Consider the following 14,913-nt stretch of genomic DNA (forward strand, 5'->3'; position numbering starts at 1 on the left):
CAGCTCATAAAGTGAGGCGTAGGTATAGCCCATCAAGATGGAGGCAATGTTGCTAATGAGTCTGCACTTACATGTATTACTGCATAAACTCGTATAACCATATCCCATCATTACTCAATCGAGCTTGCTCAGTCATATTCACCAAAATTCTACTTATCCGAGCTTGCTCCGACTCATATTCACCAAAATTGTACTTGGCCGAGCTTGATCTGACTAATATTCACAAAGATGCTACTCAGGCAAGCTTGCACCGAGTCATATTCACCAAATATCTACTTAGCCAAGCTTGCTCCGACTTATATTCATCAAAATTCTACTCAGGTGAGCTTGCACTGAGTCATATTCACCAAAAATCTACTTGCCGAGCTTGCTTTGACTCATATTCACTAAAATTATACTTGGATCAGCTTTCCCCGACTACCACATGACAATATTCACTCAAAGTTTACTCAACTGAGCTTGCTATTACTCGTATTCACCAAAATTCGACTCAGTCAGGCTGAAACGAACTCAGACTCACGGTTAGTTCGAAGTCTTAGTGAGCCGACATTTGAGTGAGTTCACCGTGCTATGTATACATTACATTATGTGACCTGTGCGGTGAATAAGCAAACATTGTCTATGAGTATGTGTTGCATCGGGTGAAATAAGGACAACTGTAAACACTGCAGTTAGTTTTCTAGAGTTCAACTGACCGTTGCGTGAAAGCTTCGCCTCATGTCGATTCAAGCAAGTGCATTGGATCTGCATCATATTTTTTGACAATCCTGCTGTCTGTCCTAACCATTACTGGGTGGCCACATTTTGTACATTTCAACACAAAGTTTAATAAATGACTGTAGTGCAATATATTAAAAAAAAGATTCTTGCATCACTGCACGTATAACAATCAGAACATGACACAAACACATGCACATAAGATGCACACAAACGATAAATACATAAACAGATGAAATCAGCTAGCCACCACCTATTGAAAAAAAAAAAAAAGGACAGGACTACGTATAACCATTCCCCTTGCCAGGTACATGGGCTATAGGAGAAACACACGTGCAACCTAGCAGTTACCTCGAGGTAGTAGCTATGGACGCTTTTGCATTCGCAGCTGGCCACTCAACCACTCAAGTGTGTTCAGTGTGCACTTGTACTTAGGCACACTTTTTATTGTCTGTATCTCAAAAATTTAATGTGGCTCCTCAAAATTTTGAGAATGTTTGGATTCTGAGGCTTGCAAAGGTAAATATTTTTATTCCATTTTCGTTCAAGGTGAAGGCTCATACAAAAGATTAGAGATATTGTCAGTGCCCCTCACTTTCTCTCAGAACATAAGTGGTCTGTTATTGAGATACTAGCAGCTTTTCAATAGCAAGAAAGGGAATCAGCTTCCCCTGTTTTCAGCATTGGGTTAATGCAGGCACTTCAGGGAGGCATAAAGTTTTGCTATAACAATAGGTTCGGGAATACCAGATTAGACTGTACCTTGACACTTTCCTTGCACTTTCTTATTTTGGTCAAATAACCCAGTTTGAAATGGCTCCAGTTAGCATGCTCTAACATTGGTCTAATATAGGTTAAGAACATGACTAGCTTAACAGACTGGGATGCTGGCTTTCATTTCCAGGAAAGGAATCATAGCACCTGCTCCAGTTGCATATGTTTTTGGTTATCAGGGGTATTCAGGGATATCAGGGTATCAGGGTTATTATTATCAGGGATATCAGGTGTTATCAGGGATAACGTGCTGAAGCAGCTAGAAGCACACGCATGCCATTAGCGGATAGTTTCGATAGCTTCTTACCTTACACTTGCCACCATGAATACAAAATTTTAGCGTTCGATTTTGTTATTAAACAAACAAACGTACTCCTAACAAGGTATTTTAATGTTAGCCGTGTGGCTACGCGGCTGCGCTACGTACTGCAGCATATTAACTTAAGCTTCTTGATACAGATTCACAGCACACTAACAGCGCAAGAAACAGGACGAGAAAATAGACGACGCCCATGTCTGCCAGCATGATACGATTCTACGTACACAAGTGACTGCAGCTCCTAAAAAAAATGTGGTGTCGGCTTTTACTCCTTTCGAAATATTCAGAGAGCACTTGTATGAATAATTACAGCACAGGCGCCGAGACGGACGAGCCAGGCTGGCACTAAGATAAACGTTCACAACACAAACTCCATTGCACGTTCAGTAATTACACACAGATCATTTGCGGCTTTGTTCAGGGGCAGACGTGAGCTTTTGGGTTGGTGCTTGCTGCTAAGTTTTGTGCAAGAATATTGCTAGGAGCAGGAACCACTAATGCGCAATCACGAGCAATACACACACACATCCGTTTTTCAGAAGCTGACGTTAATCACGGGTAGCGCGAGGGTCTCTGCGTTGACATGACGACTCCGCCGAATCCCGAATACTGCATATGCGATGACAACAGCTATAGGGGCTTGTTGATAGGTCCTCTTGTAATTTGTTTAACCGCAGGTAGAACGACACAGGCATAAAACACACACGAGACAGCACACAACGCTGAACGACGACCTGCGAACAGCTGTTTACGTCCGCCATTTCTCCTCGTATTGAACTTCACAAACCGCTGTTGCGCACTCCAAAACAAACAAAACTTTGAAGCGTTTTTAAATTACAAAACGCACGTATTATTTGATCCTAATAAAGAGAGGTCAATTATATTATAACGCGCACGTCTTTTTCATTACATTAAACGAATTTATGCGGCGTGTGCGACAAAATCTGGCAGCAAGCAACCCTGGGCGTCGCATAATCGCATTGTTGACATCGCACCATGTGAAATGGCCGTTGCGAATTTCGCATCTGCGAAAATCGCAGCTGCGATAATCGCAGTGCAAAATCGCACCATGTGAAACAGCCTTTAGAGCGAGTCTCGGCGCGCGCGTGTGCTCTCTCTCTCTCTCTCCGGTTAACGTCGCTTCGTCGAACCTCGTTCCAGACGTTTCGGCGCCGTTGTTAGCGTGGTTGCTGAGGCGTATGCGCTCTCCCCCTCTGTTGAAGTTGCCGCGGGGCCGGCGTGTTTCTTTCGCTGGCTTGCGCGACACTCGGCGCGCGCTTTGATTACGCGATCTTCTTGTGACACTGCCCCCCACTTTAAGACATATTATGCATAATATTCAAAGAAACACAAAAGAAGCGCGCACAAAAGTCCACTACACACGAGTCCGTAAGTCCATAAATCAGTCCACCACAATTCACACATCACTCGCGATACATCGAGTAAAACACAAGTCACACAAGTACGCTTGGACTACACAATAACACATCGCTAGTGTAACTAGTACACTTATATTATGCAATAATACATCTCTCACGTAACACGACAATCATATGAAATATAACATGAGCAAAAAAAGTAGTACAAAGCTACGACAGGGTAGTTTCAGAACACAAACAATACATAAACATAAACATGATACATAAATAACATTTGGTGCACTCAATCAAAATGCTTTGCACCACGGATAATCGTCAACGGCTCTTAAATTTAAATTTTCTGTCCTTGGTCTTTCGAGAGTAGTGTTTCGCGTGGTTATGGGTCCCGGTCGGTTTATTTTCGGCATTGGCGTGGAAAGGAGCTGGAAAGGTTTTGTCTGAACCTTTGTTTGAGTTCGGTTGTCTGCTGCCACGGTGCTCTCGACAGCTGCTGATGGATTTCCGCGGTGCCTCTTCAATCGTCGAGGGTTCGGTCTTCGGCTCTTCTTCCAATGGTTTCGGATCGTCTGGGGCGCGAACTCCCTCGACGTTTCCTATGATAGGTCGTACAGTGGGTTGTCCATGCAAAGCGCAGTGACTTTCCCACTGTATAGGGGGTATCGACCTCAATCTTGGCTTCAGGAAGCTTCCTAACCGTACCATCGACTAGGTAGACTAAACTGGTTTCACCCGTGAGCTCGTCGTCATTGACCAAGTCTCTTCGCACAATCACTGTGCTGCTGCCGGTATCTCGTAACACCGTGACTTGTTTTCCTGCGATTTTCCCGCAAGTACAGGCATCCTTTAACTAGAAATTCTGGGCGTGGTGTCATCACAGCGTTAACTACCGGAATTCTTTTCCCATTTCGTAGTTCTACAAAGCCGGCGTTTATGTCTTCTTGGTGTTTTGACGGGGCATACACACACGATGCTTGGGGAGTTTCCCTCACTCCGTTGCGACATGAATCGGCTTTGTGCCCCGTTCGCCCACATTTAAAACATTTAACCTCATTGGTGCGTGTAAAGTTGGTACGACAACTGCTAGCATGATGGCCCAGTCGGTTACAAAGATAACACCTCGGAACAGGCTTCGGAGGGTTTCTCCTTTCATCGGATGCCGGTTTCTTTCCGTCCCCTGGCTCCTCTTTTCTGATCTTGGAGAGATTGGTGCCTCCCTGTGCTTCCAAAAATTGATCTGCCAATTCCAACATATCTTGAAGCGTTTTAGCTTCCTTTCTTTCAGATAGAGTGACAGGCTCGGGTGGCAACTGATGAGGAATTGCTCCTTGATCAGAAGCTCTCTAAGTGCACCGTACTCCTGTGCAGTTCTGAAAGTTCGGTCCACCTATCTAAATAGTGACTGAGCCGCGCGGCAAATTGCGTGGCAGTCTCGCCATCGGCTGGCTTTCCAGTCCTAAACTTATCTCGGAAGCCTTCTACGGTGAACCTAAATCTTTTCAGTAAAGCAGCTTTCACCCTTCCATAATTAGAGGCATCGGTTGGCGTCAGCCTACCGTACACACTAAGTGCTTCACCGCTCAAACACGTACTCAATGCAGTGGCCCATGATCCTCTGGCCAATTCTGGCTTTAGCAACTGTCTCAAATCTATGCAAATAGGCATCCAGATCATCTTTTCTTTCATCGAATGCCACAAGCAGTTTGCTTGGGTTCAGACGGAAGCTAGTTTCTTCCCTTTCAGTGCTATCGACTCTTGCCTGGGCGGGAGCGTCTGTACGCTGCTGCAATCGAAGTCGTTCGAGTTCTAACTCATGCTGTCTCTGTCTTTCTCTCTCAGCTATTTCAGCTTCTCTTTCCTCTTTGGCCCGTTCGGCCGCTAGCTTCTCTCTTTCTACAGATTCTTTTTCCTTCTGACTACCCACTTCCGTAATTCCGCTCCGGAAAGACCCATCTTCTCACCAAGGGCAACTAATTTCTCGAGATCCATAATGCCCTTCAAAAATCTAGCCGCGTGCAAAAATATCTGCCTAGATTTCAACAATCGAACTGCTCTCTGCACCCAAGTTAGCAAAACGTGGTGCAACACTCAAATCGTTTACAATAGCAATGTAAACGACCCTAGGCTCTTTCTCCCTACTATGGACACACAATTTGCACCAGAAAGGTCCTGTCGTGGACGCCAGAAATATTGTCACAGACCCCGGTGAACGAGGCGCAGACGCCGGACTAAATTCCAAAGCCGAATTATCAGCTTCCGAAAATAATCCCACGAAAGCAAGGACAATTAAGAGTGGGCCCTCTGGTGCGCCAGCGAACGCCGGTTGCTGTCCAAAGACCGAGTCGGAGCCCAGAGTTGTCAAAACTCAACAAAATATATTCTTCATACAAGGCAGTTACACACAAACTTGCACACTTAGGCTAGACACAACACAATACAAATCAGATGGGTATTAACAATCACAGAAAATAACGACAGCACAAGAGTCCAACACGTAAAGTACAAAATAAATAGGAACACTACGTGTCCAATCGTATTCACCGTGCTGGTTGGTCTTGGAGTCAGACGATCTCGGCGTAACTTGGGGGCAAAATCTCGAAGAAGGAACTTCTTCCGGAAATGCAGACGCTCGATGAACTCGTTGACTAGCTTGCCGGGGAATCCCCTTCTTCCGCAGACGCTCGGTCATTCACGTTACATAACTTCACCGGTGCGGACTCAACTCCTGAATTCTTCACTGGACTCCCGGATTCCTAACTGACAATGCTCGCACGGCGTTTATATAGCCGTCGACGGTCCTTCTCGAACATTCGATCGGAGTTGTGATTCCGTAGCACGGCCAAAGCTTGGGAAGCTTCTACTCTTTTCTCGTACCTTCGACCGCTGCTTTCGGAACATTCTCGAGGGGGGGGGGGGTGATGATGACTCATGCTGTTCACGCACGCTCACGCTGTTGTTATCTCTCTCGGCTCGCCGGGTGAGAAGGAGTCTCGGCGCGCGCGTGTGCTCTCTCTCTCTCTCTCCGGTTAACGTCGCTTCGTCGAACCTCGTTCCAGACGTTTCGGCGCCGTTGTTAGCGTGGTTGCTTGAGGCGTATGCGCTCTCCCCCTCTGTTGAAGTTGCCGCGGGGCCGGCGTGTTCTTTCGCTGGCTTGCGCGACACTCGGCGCGCGCTTTGATTACGCGCTCTTTTGTGACAAAGTCCCAGTTTATTACATGAACGTTTGGGGATAACGTATAAAAACTCGGATGTTCCCACATATCATATAGTGCAAAGCCCATATGACGTATGGGAATCCCACATCAAAAGAATTAAAAAAAAAACTTCGCAGTTTCGCTCGAAAGGCGAAGCATCAATTGCGATAGCAAATTAGTAGAGAGCTATCGGAGTAGGGATAGTAGTTTTATCGGCTGCATAAACTTGGACACATTCGCTTAATAACTGAATTAACAAGCGCCGTGTCAGCGCGCACAATCAAACATGAATAGATCAGTGATCACACTCAATGACCGCAGACAACGCTGGCAGCAAGCGCAGCCACCGCAGCGAGAGAAGGTTCGTGCAGTCTATCGCTTCAACGGAAACTGAGAGGCGAATGCACAGCGCATACAAAGGTCAGAGCCGTGTGGAGATCGCTTTTAAGACACGGTGCGGGCGACCGCCACAGCCGGGCAAAGTACAAGCGCAGTTGTTGGCAGAGTAGAAGCTGCCGACCCCCCTCCCTCCCTGCGCTGCCTTCCCGCTTTCTTGCTCTCGCGTTGGAGATCGAGTGCCAGTTCCCCTTGCGCCCGGTTGCAAGATACGCATTTGGTGCCGCAGCACAGCATCGCCCCGCCTCCCTCCCTCCCATACCCCCACGGCCTCTCGGGCGACGGAAGTCGCGTTTGCTTTCCGCCATGCGTTCGCTCCCCGTTCGCTCTCCCAGCGCGCTTTCACTCGCGCATACGGCGCGCGGCGACGATTTTATCGCCCTTGTACTTTATACGAAACCTCACGGCGACGGCTGAAATCCGGTTTAAGTGTCCATATAATTGCTATCGCAATAAAAAGCTCAAACAACCAGATCTCATATCATAGTTGCGCACAAGTATGACGACGTCATGCGCATTCAAAGGTGGCGCCTACCGCAGGCCGCAAAACTTTACGGGACACGGGCTCCACGGCAAACGCGTCCCCCCCCCCCCCCCTCAGTGAAGGCACGACGCTTCCAATGTAACGGATAACTCCGTAGGTCTAAAAATTACTACAGATTCGAACTTTGAATTCGAGGTTATCTGCCCATGCTTCACGAGAAATCAATTTTTTTTTTTCTTCCTGAGTCTCTTGTTCCGTAAACATTTGCGGCATACAGCACATTCTGCGAGAAAGAGGAGAGAGATAGAAAGAAAAAAAAACGCGTTTTTATTAAAAATCTAGGGACGGGACACGCGGTGCCTTCCTCTAGCATCTGGAGGCACAGGGAACGGCATAAGGCGACGGGGCTTCCCTCATACCGACCCCGTGCCGTGTGGCGATATAGGCAAAGCGTCACACGTCAATCGTGTCACGAAGAAAGTACAGGCCTTTCTGCGACACGTATCAGAGAAAGGAAGCTGCTGTTTCTCGCTAATCCATCCCTGATCCTTACTCCATTCAACCGCTGTCACGCATGAAGCAGGATCAGCTTCGGACAAAGGACGAGCCTTTCCGAGACGACGCTCACCGGAAAAAAAAAGAAAAAAGGTCTTACGTTATAGATGTGTTCGTAAGAGCCGACGTCAACCGATGGGAAGATTCGCTTTACAAAAACAAAACAAAAAAAGCGTCGTGAATTTAGCCACTGGTTGTTGTCCCTGTTTGGCTAAAGCACGAGCACGAGCTGTAGACCAAGCCATAGCCTGATATAGCCCGAGCCAGACCGACGGGGTTGCGCGTACCCCTTTCAGAGATGCTTCCCGGCAGAAACGACAGAGCAGGCAGGCCGCGTATAGCTATGCGGCCTACACACAGGAAGCACCCTAGGGCAAAAAGAGAGCACGCCGACAACATCTCGAAGGCAGGCCAGCAAATGCAGTGAGTGGGAGCTTGTCATCCGAGCCACGAGGTGCGCTGCGAAGAGGCGACGATGGAGAAAATCCACGATGAGTCGCGAGCGGAGGAGAAAAAAGGGCAGCAGCATCTTCCATCGGAAGCCGGAGGAGGCGCCAACACGGGGCCCAGTCAACCGCCGAAATAATACGCTTTACCCGGTGGTGGCTTGTCTGCACTCTTCCTATATTTGACGCGTTGTTTCTCCCGCTTTCTTTTCGTATGAATATATCCTGTTTTTTTTTTTTTTTTGTCGTTTTTTTTTCCTGGGTGCATCGATTCCAACTTGCACCAGGTGGCGGCAAAAAGAAAGAAAGAAAGAAAGAAAAGCGCGTCGGGGGCTCAACAGCGTCGGCTGCAAGATGCTGTCGGCGTCGGGGCGCGTGTTGGCTCTGTTCATGGAAGAGAAAGTGATGAAAAAAAAAAAAGAAAAAACAAAGTGAGCACAACGAACCAAGCCAGCTATAAGCCGAAGAAAGAGCGCACGAAAGCAAGACGATGTCTGTGGATCTCAGAAAATGGAGTGCCACCCAACTCCCCACAATTTCCCTTTTTTCTATTCTTTATTATTATAATATTTTGAACACGTAGCGCCAGTGTTTGGAGAGGCGAACTTGCGCTCCCAAAGCGAAAGTCCCAGGGGATAATATTAAGAAGAAAAAATGCACTAAATGCGGCTATTGAAGTTACCGTTGATTGAGTTTACAAAGCGTGCCAAAATGGCAGCAATAGCAGAACCTCGCGCCTTCGTGAAACTGTCAACTTCTTTGGCCATCTTTGCCCTCTTGTAAAGAAGCAGCATACCGTATATAACCGCCTATAGGCAAGTGTGGCTCGTGCTACCACCAAAAGAGTTTTCTGTTGTTCAATTCCTTCGAGGAAATATCGATTACTGACTCGAATGGATGTATACCGCAGGAAACCACGTGCATTTTAACCTCCCCCAACCAAACGCCGCAAGTCCTGCTGCATGCGCGCCAGTGCTTGAAAAACAATCAGTAAGAGAGATAAGGAGCAAACCGCGTCGGGACAATGTAAACTTCACGACCGCTCGAACCTGTCTCAATAGTGAGCTATTTCGAGGCGACATTTGTAAATGAGTCACAAGACATACTACTACAGCTAATGGCTAAAACTGATTCATTGTGAGCGGTATATATGCAGCATTACATGGTGGCGATCCCGTCATACCACATTAAAATTGGCGGGAATGTATAGGCGCCTCCATCGCTGCAACGTTGGGCACATTGTAATTTGCAGCCAAGCAATAAACACCGTCACTCGTTCGAGTTCCCACCTAAATAGCCTTCTTTTTTTATGGGGTTTTACGCGCCAAAACCAGTTCTGATTATTAGGCACCCCGTAGTGGAGAGCTCCGGATTATTTTTGACCATCTGGGGGTTCTTTAACGTGCACTACAACGCAATCACACGGGCGTTTTTGCATTTCGCCTCTACCGAAATGCGGCCGCCGCGGCAGGGATTTGATCCCGCGACCTCGTGCTCAGCAGCGCCCAACGCCTTAGCCCACCTAAATAGCCACTGCGCCTATATGCCTAGTGCTTTCGTTGAAAGTGCACGCCATATTTAAGACGAGCGGATAAAGATTATTTCACTTCCGTACATATAATGTGTCCCAAAAATGCTTGCGTGAACGGAGCTACACTGTATACACTTAGGGCGCTAAAAAAAAAAGAAACGGCGATCACTACGCCCAATGCTTTCGTACTCAGCAACACATGGTTTAACAACGATACTGCAAGACCAAGCCATCCACTGCCAACTGAACAACGAGGTGGGGACTTCGTCTGCCGCCACGGTAAACGTGGTCTATACGCTATCGTTTCTAGTACTTTCAGACTTAGAACAGTCGCTGAAACATCGCGTGCTATAACCTACAGGCACCGAAATATGAACACTTCCGTCGTTTTTGTAATTCACAAAGCGCATCGACTTTCCTCATTAAAAATGCAATGCTATATACACTAGCTCCTTAATATATATATATATATATATATATATATATATATATTATATATATATATATATATATATATATGCGTTGTCGCTCTTCTGCCGCTGTATATCTATAGCTCGCGATCTGAAGCCCCTCACCGTCTCTCGTTCTCCGCCTATATATAACCGTTAATGACCACCGTATACATAAATGGGGGCGCGCCGCTGCGGTTTCCGCTCATCGGCTTCTTTACAGCAAGTGCTCGTTTGCGGAACATCTCTGCGTTATCTTGCGCTATCGCCTATATGCCACACGGCCGCCTTTGGAACCGAACGAACCGCGCATTGATTACGCGGTGCACGCGCGGGGCCGCATGTTCGCGATTGCATGCAGTACGTGCGGCCCTCTGTTCTGACTTCTTCGCATGAACTGACACCGGAGATTGTATGCGCTGTGCCGTGCTACCAGCAGGGCAGCAGAAATAACGCTTCTTTTCTCTACGCAACCGCCTCTCCCTCTCTCTTTGGATATTCTCAAAACATAGCGGCCATGAAATCGTCTCTCTCTCTCTCTCCTCTCTCTCTCTCTCTCTATATATATATATATATATATATAGATATATATATATATATATATATAGGCTATAACACAGTGAGAGGTGGCGACATATGGCTGCGCGTGAAAAGCGTACGACATCCCAAGTGTCGCAAGCGATGCACAGTGGCCTGATCCTGAATGTATTATACATGTATCAGGAAAAACTGAAACGCGAACAAGTCGAAAGCGACTATAGCATGCGGTGTTGCGCATCTATGTTTGCACTTGTTATAACTGAACTATATCACTAACTGTAACTCATGCTACAAGAATTACACATTCTCATTGAGACTATGCGATGCTCTTCGAGGCCACGAAGAAACTACAGTCCACCGAATTCCCGTGTGATTACATGTACACCTATATAGAAGGCGTTCTCCTTCCTTTAAAAGCTGTGAACGGTTGGCATGGTATGCATGGTACAACTGATTGAGGAGCAGATTCTAACATCGCGACACAGGACACAAAGAACCACATGGACGGATGCGCTGTCCTGTGGTTCTTGCGTCCTGTGTCGCGATGTTAGAATCTGCTGTTTCGCATTACTTGTGTTCCTGTGCGCGTTTCGATTTATGCTGATGGTGCAGTCGGCTACAAAATTTTACAGGACACGTACCTGCCGTCGTACTTCTGCGGAACACGATTCTGCGTGCGCGTGTCGGAGCTTTCCAGTGATAAGTGCCTGGTACTATAGTGTATCCAGGTAGTGTATCTAGTAGTGTATCCAGGAGGTGTGTCCAGGTAGTAGTGCATGATAGCAACCAACCTTATTTCCAAAACCCACTAATGTTTCGACCTGAACAGCCTGCGCGGCTGTTGCATGAGGTTGCTATAGAAGCGTGTCCCGCGCTTTGGATCAAACTTCATTTGAAGAGCGGTACGTCAGTATGACGTCACTCATTTCGAAGTATGCTTGTAAGTCTGAGTCTTACGTTCCTTTCGACCGCGACGCGGTGGTTCCTTCACTGGTGAACCGCACACCACAGTATATAGACGGTGCCAAAATTCATGACGTCATGCACGGCGAGCTGTATTTCGTATTTTGCGCCTTTCTGGCTTGCGAAGCTTATATTCTCACGGTAAAAGATAGCCGCTCTGACATTGCAGAAGCACGAATTACTAACGCAACTAAACTTTAATGTTTCGCATTAATGTCCCTTTAAAACCAATCAATCAACATTGCGCGTCAAGGCACTACAGCGGCTTCTCCCAAATTCCCGCCCTTTACTCTTCTTTGGACCACACGCTCTTATCGAGCTAGTCCGACCTATATGGACTGTTAATAAAACACCACCATGACGCAAAAAGAAAGGCAGGAGTTTCAAGAACTTGAGTAAGGCCGTTTCGAAAAAAGATGCGCGGTCGTATGGCTCGCAAAACGCGCTAATACTGCACTCGATCTGCATCAAGAATTTGCCATCGTCGCGACGCAAAATGAAATCAATACGAAGCCGCATCTCGATATAAGTGCACTCGTTTGCCCGTTTAAATAAAAAAATTAAAAAAAACAAATTCCGCGATTTACTGAGAAGCCCCAACGGAACGCAGAACGTGTCGTTTTCCTCGAGAAACGATCTCGAAATAAATCAGCAGCCGAGCATATTCTAGTCAAGGAGCAAGTTGCATTTCAACGTGCTAAGACTTTCTCAATAACTTTGCCTGCTAGCTTATAATCTGCGCGTTTAGTACACAGACGATGCACTACTCGACACAGAAGATTCTTGGTTGTCAACACTATCATTATACTTTCGTCGCAGAAACGCGGTACACGGCGCGCAGCGCCAGGATGCATGGCGTTAACAAAACGCTCATTTAAGTTCTTAAAATCCGAGGAATGTTCAGTGTTCACTGCGCACACGTTTTGCTTTTTCTCCATGCTCTTTTTCATTTTCTGCGAAACGAGCTTCCACAGCCAATATCTTACGCAACTGCGGCGATATGTAACGCGACAAGCTTTAATTAATCGCTTGTATCAGTACGCGTAACGCAAACGCGCTCAACGTACAACCTGCGCGGATTCGATATTGCAGAGCTCCGAATTCATTTCTAACCGAGCGCGGTTATTCAACGTGCGCACAAAACTCGGGTATATACACACGGGGCGTTTCCTAACGGGCGCCCTCATCGAAATGCGGCCGCTCCGCCGGATATCAAACCGGCGACCTCGAGCCCAGCGCCAGACCGTCACCGCAAATGAGCCTCGACTCACGGCAAGTGAACAATACGAGTCCAATACCAAATCATTCTCTTTTTTTTTTTCAGACTTACAGCTCCACACAACATGGTAGGGCGCCTTTTCTAGTCTCGAATTCAGGAAATTCATCTCTGCAAACTACTTCCTCAATTTGCTTCCATCGTCGAAGCCCACGGATCACTTCGCGAGCGAGGGAGAGGTGAAAGAAGGAAAAACTATTTCCGAGCCTGTGTACGAAAGAAAGAAAGAAAGAAAGAAAGAAAGAAAGAAAGAAAGAAAGAAAGAAAGAAAGGAAAATGAGGTCACTCTCCCATAGCCGGCTACAACAGTCGCATCCAAGGCACGCGGCCGGTCGTCGTCCCGAGACACGGCGAACGGTCCCGTTACGATATCTGCGACGAAACGGCCACCAACACAAGCGCACAAGAGAAGTTCCCCGCAGCAGAGGCACAGCATACGACTACGACGACGACACAAGTAGACGTGAGCGTCGACGATCATCCATCAAGATGTGGAAACGGGAAAATGAAACACAGAATGACGGCAGCCGGGGAGGAGGCTAAGGGTGGCAGTGCTTTCACCCCTATACGGTGCCGACGGGCGTCTGGCGAAGAAGAAAGCCCCTGCCGGAGGCGCACGCCGGAATTTCGCCGAAAGGCGACGCGGAGAGAACGAACGCCGCCAACGGGACCGGAGACAAGAGAGAGTGTGATGTGGGTCCGACGGTCGGACGCGGAAACGGCGATGATCTCGCGCGAAGATTAAGAGCAGTCGCGTACGCGCCAGGCGCACGGGGTGCGCCTCGGCCACTTGGTCATGTTTCGACGCGGGCAGGTACGGTATAGTTAAACGAAACAGGGCCGGTTGACTGTCCGCACGCAGGGGTACGGAAACATAAAAACATGAAGGGCGACAAAGGAAAGGGGTCTCGACGCATGACGTTGGTAAAGCGAAGCAAGATACAATGACTAAAAAACAAATTACACCATCTTCTCGTAGGGGAACCCTGAGTAGTATGCGAAGCAGCCATGGGGACGACTCGAGGTAGTTTTAACAGCTGTATAAACTTGGACATGCAGCAGGCATCAGCACGCGCAGAACTGTTGTCGACGCCATCGGCGTTTTGCCCGCGTTCGCAGCGAACGCGCGCGGAGATGGTGACTGTTGCCGGGCCTCTGGGGCGCCTACCGTCGCGCCTCTAACCTAAGCTGCTTCGCATTATTATCGCGCGCGAAGCCGCAGGTGTTGGCATTCGTTGCGCAGTCCGGAGAGGGGAGGAGCGTCGGAGAGGAGGAATGCCGAGAGGAGAGATGAGAAACATCATCATCATCAACATCAGAAAAGGAGAGGAGAGGAGGGGGAGGAAGATGCGCATGCGCAGTAGACGTGTGGACGCCGCACGGTGGAGCGAGTGACATAGCCCCGACCATAAGCTGTTTCGCATCTAAAAAAAAAAAAAAAAAGGCGTTGCCAAGTTCTTTGAAAGCATCGGTGAGAATTCAGTCAGTCGCGTCCCCTACAGATTAACATTAGCCAATAATTTCGCAATGCGGGCGTCCGTGTCTCCATTCCCTGCTATGTTTGTTTGCAGAAAGACTTAACGGCATGCTAAGTTCGGAGGACTCAGCACAATTCCACGTGACCACGTAGTCTAGCGTCAACTCTTTTAACAGTGCCCCTGGAAAAATCGCGGAGGACGTTATCAATGGGTAGTATGTTATAGTTATGGCGAACTTGTGTTCAACAGCACCAAATATGCCCGATCAGAGAAAGAGAGAGAAAGACGAGAAGAAAGAGGAAAAGAGAGAGAGAGAGGAGAGCGAGGAGAAGAGAGAGATGAGTGAGGAGTGATTTGAGTGTGAGTGTGTGTGTGGTGTGTGTGTGGTGTGTGTGTGTGTGTGTGTGTGTGTGTG

The sequence above is a fragment of the Dermacentor silvarum genome, chromosome 8 (genome assembly GCF_013339745.2).
Source record: "Dermacentor silvarum isolate Dsil-2018 chromosome 8, BIME_Dsil_1.4, whole genome shotgun sequence".
NCBI classification, from domain to species: Eukaryota; Metazoa; Arthropoda; class Arachnida; order Ixodida; family Ixodidae; genus Dermacentor; species Dermacentor silvarum.